This window comes from Amblyomma mixtum, chromosome 3 (genome assembly GCF_055824585.1).
Source record: "Amblyomma mixtum isolate Tamu chromosome 3, ASM5582458v1, whole genome shotgun sequence".
Classification (NCBI taxonomy): domain Eukaryota; kingdom Metazoa; phylum Arthropoda; class Arachnida; order Ixodida; family Ixodidae; genus Amblyomma; species Amblyomma mixtum.
This window is the reverse complement of record NC_143014.1, coordinates 48,846,735-48,855,028: the sequence shown is the minus strand read 5'-3', so window position 1 is coordinate 48,855,028 and position 8,294 is coordinate 48,846,735. Positions and strand designations below refer to the sequence as shown.

Here is an 8,294-nt window from a genome sequence, read left to right as displayed (position 1 = left end):
TTGGTTCCACCTGCGTCTGTGTGTGTGCGTGATCGTGTGTGCGCTCGTGTGTGTGTTTTACCGTCCCTAAGCAACTCAGGCTATGAGGGACGCCGTAGTGAAGGGCTCCGGAAATATCGACCACCTGGGGTCCTTTAACGTGCAATGATATCGCTCAGCGCACGGGCATCTAGAATTTCTCCTCCAAAGAAATTCAACCGCCGCGGCCGGGATCGAACCCGCGTCTTTCGGGTCAGCAGCCGAGCACCATAACCACTGAGCCACAGCGGCGGCGTATGTGTGTGTGTGCAACGTTACTAGAACCAAGTCAGTTTCACAGCGGTGCCCAGAGAGCTGTCCCAAGTGGCGGTCGCGCGAACTAGTGGCGCTGCGATCGAGTCTTGCTCCCTCGTACCCTCGTCGCCGCTCTGTGCGGCTCGCTGCCCTGCTGCGCCCTTTTTAAGGTGCACTCGCGACAACCGCTTTGTGTTGTCCGCTTCTCAGTTAATTTTAAGGCGAAAGCCTTTAATGCCTCATACTGTCGTTTGCAGCCGTGTCGGCAGAGGTGTCCGTGTTTCGGCGTCACTACTTAAAAAGCTGTGTCGAGGCTGAGCATCGAACCAGGGCCCTTGGCATTTGAAGTCATTAACTATTCATTTGGCATTTGAACAAGTCATTAACTCATAACTAGTTAGTCATGATTGTTTAATGACTAACTAGTGATGATTAACCAGTCATGACTGGTTAGTCATTCGTTAGTCATTAATCACTCATCAGTAGTTAGTCATGATTGGTTAGTCGTGACTAGCTAGTCATTAACCAGACATGTCTAGTTCATCATTAACCAATGATGACTAGTTAGTCATCAACTAATAAGTCAAACTAGCTAGTCATTAACTAGTGATCAATTAACTAGTCATGACTAGTTAGTCATTAAGCAATCATGACTGGTTAGTCATCAACTAATTAGTCATGACTTAAATAGCCATGACTAATTAGTCATTAACTGATCATGACTAGTTAGTCATGAACCAATTAGTGATGACTACCTAGTTCATTGACCAGTCATCAATTAACTAGTCATGGCTAGTTAGTCATTAACCAATCATAACCAGTTAGTCATTAACTAATAAGTCAAATTAGCTAGTCATTAACCAGTCATCAATTAACTAGTCATGACTAGTTAGTCATTAACCAATCATGACTAGTTAGTCATCAACTAATTAGTCATGACCTAAATAGTCCTGACCTATTAGTCATTAACCAATCATGACTAGTTAGTCATCAACTAATTAGTCATGACTAGCTAGTCATTGACCAGTCATCAATTAACTATTCATGGCTAGTTAGTCATTAACCAATCATGGCTAGTTAGTCATTAACCAATCATGACTAGTTAGTCATTAACTAATCATGACAAGTTAGTCAATAATCAATCATGACTAGTAAGTCAATAACCAATCATGACTAGTAAGTCATGACTAGCTAGCCACTAACCACTCATGGTTAGTCATGACTGGTTAGTCATTACTAACCATGACTAATTACTGATTAGTCATGACTGGTTAGTCACTAAGCAGTCGTGATAAATTAGTCATTAAGTAGTCATGACTAGTTATGATTGGTCAATGAATGGTTAGTCATGAGTAGTCAGTCATTAAGCAGACATGACTAGTTATTATTGCTTAATGACTGCTTAGTCATGACTAGTCATGACTGGTTTGTCATTGCTGGTTAGTCACGACTAGCTAGTCATTAACCAGACATGACTAGTTCATCATTAACGAATCATGACTAGTTAGTCATCAACTAATTAGTCATGACTAGCTAGTCATTAACCAGCCATCAATTAACTAGTCATGGCCAGTTAGTCATTAACCAATCATGACTAGTTAGTAACCAATCATGACCAGTAAGGCATGGGTCATGACCCAATTAGTCATGGCTAGCCAAACCAAGTCACCCCATTGCCTCCTCGCAAAATAACGTTGGTTCTGCCGCCTCGTGTGTGCCAACAGCGTGCGGCCAAAGTTGCGTGGAAAGGCTTTCGTCTCGCGCACTTTAGATCCTCAAAGCGGCGCCTGAATTTTTTGTTTGTATGTTGTAACATCGGGCCTCTTCATGCTGACCTGTCTTGCACCGGGGTGCAATAGCGGGTATCGCAACGATGACACGACGGACAGTCATTTCTTCGGGCCACCGATATACAGCTGAGCCACCACCGCTGCCACGTGCAGACAGAAGAGAGTTGAAAGCAATACATGGTAAATGAAAGGAAAAAGATTGTTGCTAGCTCCGGCATCTGCCATCGCTGCTGAAAGCACCTCAGATGGTTCAACAGAAATAAAGGATAGCAGGCAGTGTGTAGGAGTGAAATGAAAGAGGTGAGAGGATTGTAGAAAGGACAGGGGGAGAGGTACAATGGTAATAAAACTATTTACATATTAACGTAACAGCAACAGAGATAGAAAAGACGCGCGTCGCAGTAACCGCGTCCGCCGAAGCCAACGTTTCTAGTAAAGACAGTTGGCAAACTGCGCCGGCGAGCCAGGGAGCAGAGCGGCCCCACGCGATCACAGTCTAGGCGGTGGCGCTGCGGTCGCTTTAGGATGAGCGCGTCGTCTGCTACTCCCAGCTCAACGTTTTTATATAATATTATCAACATAAACTACGAGGAGGCAAGCGGTACGTCATGTTTCTCTAAACCGCGGAAAGAAGGGCTTCCAGTTTTTTCCGATATTTACAGCCAGAGGCTCAACCTCGAGCATCCTGCCCTGACGTACCCCAGACGTAGAGCGCACGCGGACTTCGCAATTCGTAGATGAGCGCGGCTAGAAGCAGCCGCCCCCTGCGCAGACGATGCGAGGCGCGAGCTAACAGTAATCATTCGCGCAGCAAACTGTGACCAAGCGGAGCCAATGGGCGCCGCGGCGGTGAAGAGAAATCGTGGCCTCTGAGATCAAGCGCGGTGTTAAAGTAGCGATGCTTGAGCTGGTTACGGAGGCACGGAGGCCATGGAAGAAGAAACGCGGTACTCCTACCAGCCGAAAGATGGCGCTCGTATCTCTTTGAGATGAAATCGGCGACAGAAAGGGGCCGCATACCAGGAGCATGTTTTCCAACTGTCTTTATCTAGAAACGTTGGCCGAAGCGGAGACGCTGGTTGCTGCCCTGCTGCGCCCTTTGTAAAGCGCGCTTGCGACAGCTGCTTTGTGTCGTCTGCTTCTTAGTTAATTTTTGTATTTTTGTTTGTATTTTGTGACATCGGACCTGTTCATGCCGACCTGCTTTTCACCGGGGTGCAATAGCGGGTATCGCAACGATGACTCAACGGACCGTCATTGCTTCGGGCCGCCAAAAGACCACATCGAGTTTAAAAGATGGAAGCGTGCACTTCACAGAAAGGATCGCAAACTGCTTCGAAATGCAAAGTTTGTGATCTCCATTTCGAAGAAGAAGACCTTCTAAAGGACTATCCCCATGTAGTGCAAGGTACGGAAGTGCTTTTGGAGACAGGGAAATGGATGCTGGCACCAGGCTCTCTTCCGAAGCTGTTTCCTTTATTCCAGGCGGATATTTCAAAGCCAAAATGCACTACGCCGAAGAGAGAGCCTCCAATGGATCGCGGTGCCCAGTGTGTCGCAACAGCAGTGCCACGAGGTAACTTAGAGAATTCCGAGATCGCAAAAGTGCATTCCGAAATGCCCAGCTGCGCTGCCAAAGTGACAGTCTGGAGTCCGCAGCATTACCGACAACGCAGTGGATATTCGAATATTCACTACGTTCCCTCCTAAAGTAGAGTGCACCCACGCACTGAAACTTTGTCTGACCTCTTTACATTATAGGAACTAGGCACTCGGGTACGCGCTAGTATAGTGCCTAGAATATACTGGCTAGTGTGCCGAGGGCGCGCGCTCGCGTGGCCGCCGTGGTGATGCCTTCCCGAAGCCACCGCAGGGTGGCGCTGCCAGTCGCTAAGGTGCCACCGCGCAGCGTTCGCGGCCTTGGCCCGGCGTTGGAAACTAACTATGCGCTGCGCTTTTCGCTACGCAGCCCATCTTTCTCCGAGCTTTGAGAGCACTTTTGTTCAAAACCTTTCTCGACGGAAGATAAACTCAACGTCCTAACACTGTCCGTAGAAAATCATCACCCGAGATAGCGCCGCGAGACCGACGATGCGTTGTACAAGTACTATGGTTGTACCGATTTACTACCAGATCCAATCCGTAAAATTTTTATTCTTTCCACCGTACACTGAACACGCTGTATACTGTACAGCGTCACTGTACAGAACCCCTGAAGTGAAAAAGAAAGGTAAATTAAATGCCGAATATCCAGCGAGAGGCCCAGCTTACCAACTTGAAACAAACACCGAAGGCTGACAGCTGCGGCCACAGTATCCCCGAAAACTCTCCGATCCGGATTCGTTGCTGATACATGGGAACTTTCGATCACGATTTTACTCGATCCGAATTCAGTCGACTGCGATCCGCGCATCTCAACCGCGACCGTAGGCTGTTGAGATGCGCGGATCGCAGTCGACTGAATTCGGATGGAGTAAAATCGTGATCGAAAGTTCCCATGTATCAGCAACCGCGACCGTATAGCTGTTGAGATGCACGGATCGCAGTCGACTGAATTCGGATCGAGTAAAATCGTGATCGAAAGTTCCCATGTATCCGGATTCACTGCTGATACATGGGAACTTTCGATCACCATTTTACTCGACCCGAATTCAGTCGACTGTGATCCGCGCATCTCAACCGTGACCGTAGGCTGTTGAGATGCGCGGATCGCAGTCGACTGAATTCGGATCGAGTAAAATCGTGATCGAAAGTTCTAATGTATCAGCAACGAACGTAGGCTGTTGCGCGCGCTGTCATGCTCATCCAGCAGTATTGTTGGGTCTGGGGCATCCCTCCGCTGCCACCACTGTTGGGACTGGGTGTCCGAGCCAGGAAACGGTCGAGGCGACGGTGAGTCAAACGACTTTTATGTACAGTATGTACAAGGGCTTTTACATGATACAAGGGCCAAGAGCACCATGGGCTAGCACAAAGAGGAGAGCGGCCCCGGCGGCGAGCGTAGCTCCGGCGTGATGGCTCTTCTGCTGCCCGTCTGCTGCTCGGGTTCAGCGCGGCTCCGCTTTTAAAGCCGCTGGTAACGGTTACGGCAGCCAGCCGTTCAAATCCTCCAATCAGGTCACGGCACTGGCCACCGTTCAAATTAGACCAATGGTCGAGAGCCGGCGAGCGTCGGAGGAGTTCGCACCGACGGAGAGGAGGGGAGGAGGAAGGGTCCGTGTCGGCGCCGCGGTGGCGGAATGAGTCACGCTGCACGTCGCGACATGTCCGAGAGAGTCTGGGCCTGCTTTGAGCGCCGGCGGGCGCGCAGCGCTGGTTTAGACGGGCCCGCCAGCGAAATGGGAGCTCCGGCACTACAGTATCCAGGTGGCTGGACCTCGCAGCGGCGACCATTCTTAAATCGCGATAAAAAAATGTTCACCCCAAACGGATCGATAGCGATTGGAAGCGCCCGCGTGACACTGGTATTAGGAAATAGCATCCATAGCTTTTGCAAAGCTTATGACCCAAGGGACTTCTGTTCTACAGTTCAGTGCTACACTTCTGGACATGTTATGGCGATGATTTTTGCAGTTCAACCGCCGCGCGTACTGGAATTTTGATATATCAGTCAGACAATATTTAATAGCGTCGTGTATGTGCAAAAAAAATCGCAGGGGCTCTTTCCCAACATTGCATCTGTTTGCGATGATCGTATGTAATGAACACATGCAGCCTGAAGAGGACTCGTTGCATTTCATTTGGAAGTTAGAACTCGCTTTATACAGAAGTAGTTTTTATGCAGGTGTCTGCGAATTTTCGTTCCATCTTTTAAGGGAAGAAAAGGCAAGAACGAAAACAAAAAAGTGATCCTATTAGTGATTCTCTTCTACAAAGGGCTACAATATATTGCAAACTGTAAAGCTGCAGCCATAATAAACAGGTAAAAATAACTGGTCACTGCTAAAAGTTTGTACAAAGTAAGCAAGGCACTGAATTATTTATTAACTGAACAAAATATCTGAAGTTGGTCGCTGGAGAGACCGTTCATCAACAGTTATAAAGAGAAGCGCCTAGAAACAGTACACAGCCATACCATTTAAGCAAGGCACTTTACATATATACAGCATGGAAAACACTGTATTGATATTAGCAAACTAGTTGCAGTGTGTGAACTTCAACAATTTTTTTCGTTGCCTTTGTGCCTCTCTGTCTTTGTTTAGCCCTTTAACATAAAACGTAATTCTTAGCAAAACATAAAACAACAATCCAGAGCCTGGTTGCTGCCTCGTGTTCGGGGCAACCAAGTTTTGGCAAGGCAACTGAACTGAAGCAACTTAAGCACGATTAGTCGCTGCAACTTTCAGTTCATTTGCTCAAATCACAGCGCAAACAAAACCAAAGAAACGCGCAGACGCAAGCTAAACACAGTGCACAACACAAGGCTTGGCTGGGCAACTGCAGCAATCCAGCACCTTTACGACAGGAAGCGCCCTCTGGCGGCGAAAATTGGAAGGCAGCGCTGGCGCTGCCACCTCCTCCCATGCGGAGGCCCCTCCGCTCGAGACACTAGCCAGTATTCTAGGCACTATAGCGCTAGAAAACACAAGCAATTGAGCAAAGCAAGAAACAATGCTCGCGAGCGTGTTGCCAGAATTTTTGGACTTTTTTCACAATATTAAAAGCCTAATTTCGCATCACACAAACGTGTTCTCCAAGATAACACGCAGCTTCGAAGGAAAAGCTGCCGCAATTGAAGTATTATTTTACTGCAGCCATGTAGAGCGCAAACGCAGCTCGCCAAAACCTCATAAGTGCCGGCCGCTCCTCGCTTCAGCGCTGCCTGTAGCCGACGACGCGCCCGGCAGGGAGCAAGGCTCGACTACACCGCCGTTAGTTCTCGTGACTGCCGCTTGGGACACTCTCCTCCGCTGGGCGGTATGGGGAGCTGTGAAACTGAGTTGGTTCTAGTAACTGTGTGTGTGTGTGCGTGCGTGCGTGCGTGTGTGTTGTGTGTGTGTGTGTGTGTGTGTGTGTGTGTGTGTGTGTGTGTGTGTGTGTGTGGAGGCACGCTCAGCCGACGATTTCTGACGGTGCCCCGGGCGTTCTCAGTGCTGCTGCATTCTCCACGAAGGCTGCCCACATCATGCCCCTCAGTAGGGTTTTTGGGTTTAAAAGCGTGAATGTTTACACTCAAGTACGCCACTCAAGTACGTCAAGTACCTCTATGCTCTTCAGTGTTCTGACGCGTTGCCTGCTCGCGCGTGCCGCTTTGATGCGCACCACAGTCGCGTCCAGTGTGACCTGCAATGCAACAGTGGCTACCGCGCGGCCGAAAAGTAACTGGAAGCCGTAGCGTTTTGAACGCCACAGAGTGTCGTTGTCTGTAAAGATGCAGCGGATTTTATTGCCTCTTTGAAAAGTGTGACTGCATAAATTTCATTATTTGCCTTTTGTTTCTGTTTTGGTTTGTGTTTCCTTTCCCAATCCTGCTTGGATTCCAGGATGAGGAAGGCTCGGACTTGAGCTGAAAAATAAAAGTCATCTCAATCTCTCTCTCTTCAGGATGAGTCTGCAGTATGGTATAGCCACGGCGAAGGCCGGGTATTCACTGTCAAGGGTTCGTGTCCGACAGAAATACTCTAAGACAGCAATACTTCCAAAGCAGCAATGATGGTTCACGTGCCCACACAAATAAGATGGTATGTTGGCCGCTGTCGCGTTGCACACAGTGGAAAGATTGGTTTTTGAGGAAAGGAAATGGCGCAGGAATTGTCTCACTTCTCGTTGGACACCCCAACCACGCCGTAAAGGAAAAAAGAGGTGCAGTTGTGGAGGGTTCCGGAATAACTTCGACCACCTGGCCATCTAGGTTACATTTTGGTTGTCGCAGGAACGATATATCTTGTATGTTAAACCGTTCGCAATATGGTGGCCAAGAAGGGAAAAATTAAAAAAGAGCCTGCCAGGACTCGAACCTGGAATCTTCTGATCCGAAGTCAGACGCGTTATCCGTTGCGTCACAGGCCCACAGAGACCTCCGGGTTCATCTATTTTATTTATTAATACAGGGGAAGAGTGTAACCAAAGATTAACTACCATGTTCCTTTTTTTTGTCAGTGTGTTGTTCTATATGTTCGTTTGTTGTTGTTTTATAAACGTTGGAAATAAACGCTGGAATAACTTTTCCTGACCTTCAGTAAACATTTAAACTTTGAAACGTTTAACCACGCAGTTAATAAGACGTTGCAG

General features: G+C 48.1%; 1 non-coding gene across 1 annotated transcript; it reads right to left on the bottom strand.

Moving 5' to 3' along the window:
• Positions 1-7,999: 7,999 nt before the first annotated feature.
• Positions 8,000-8,072, bottom strand: TRNAR-UCG (transfer RNA arginine (anticodon UCG)). The gene has a single exon. It is a non-coding gene; the product is annotated as a tRNA-Arg (tRNA).
• Positions 8,073-8,294: the final 222 nt, after the last annotated feature.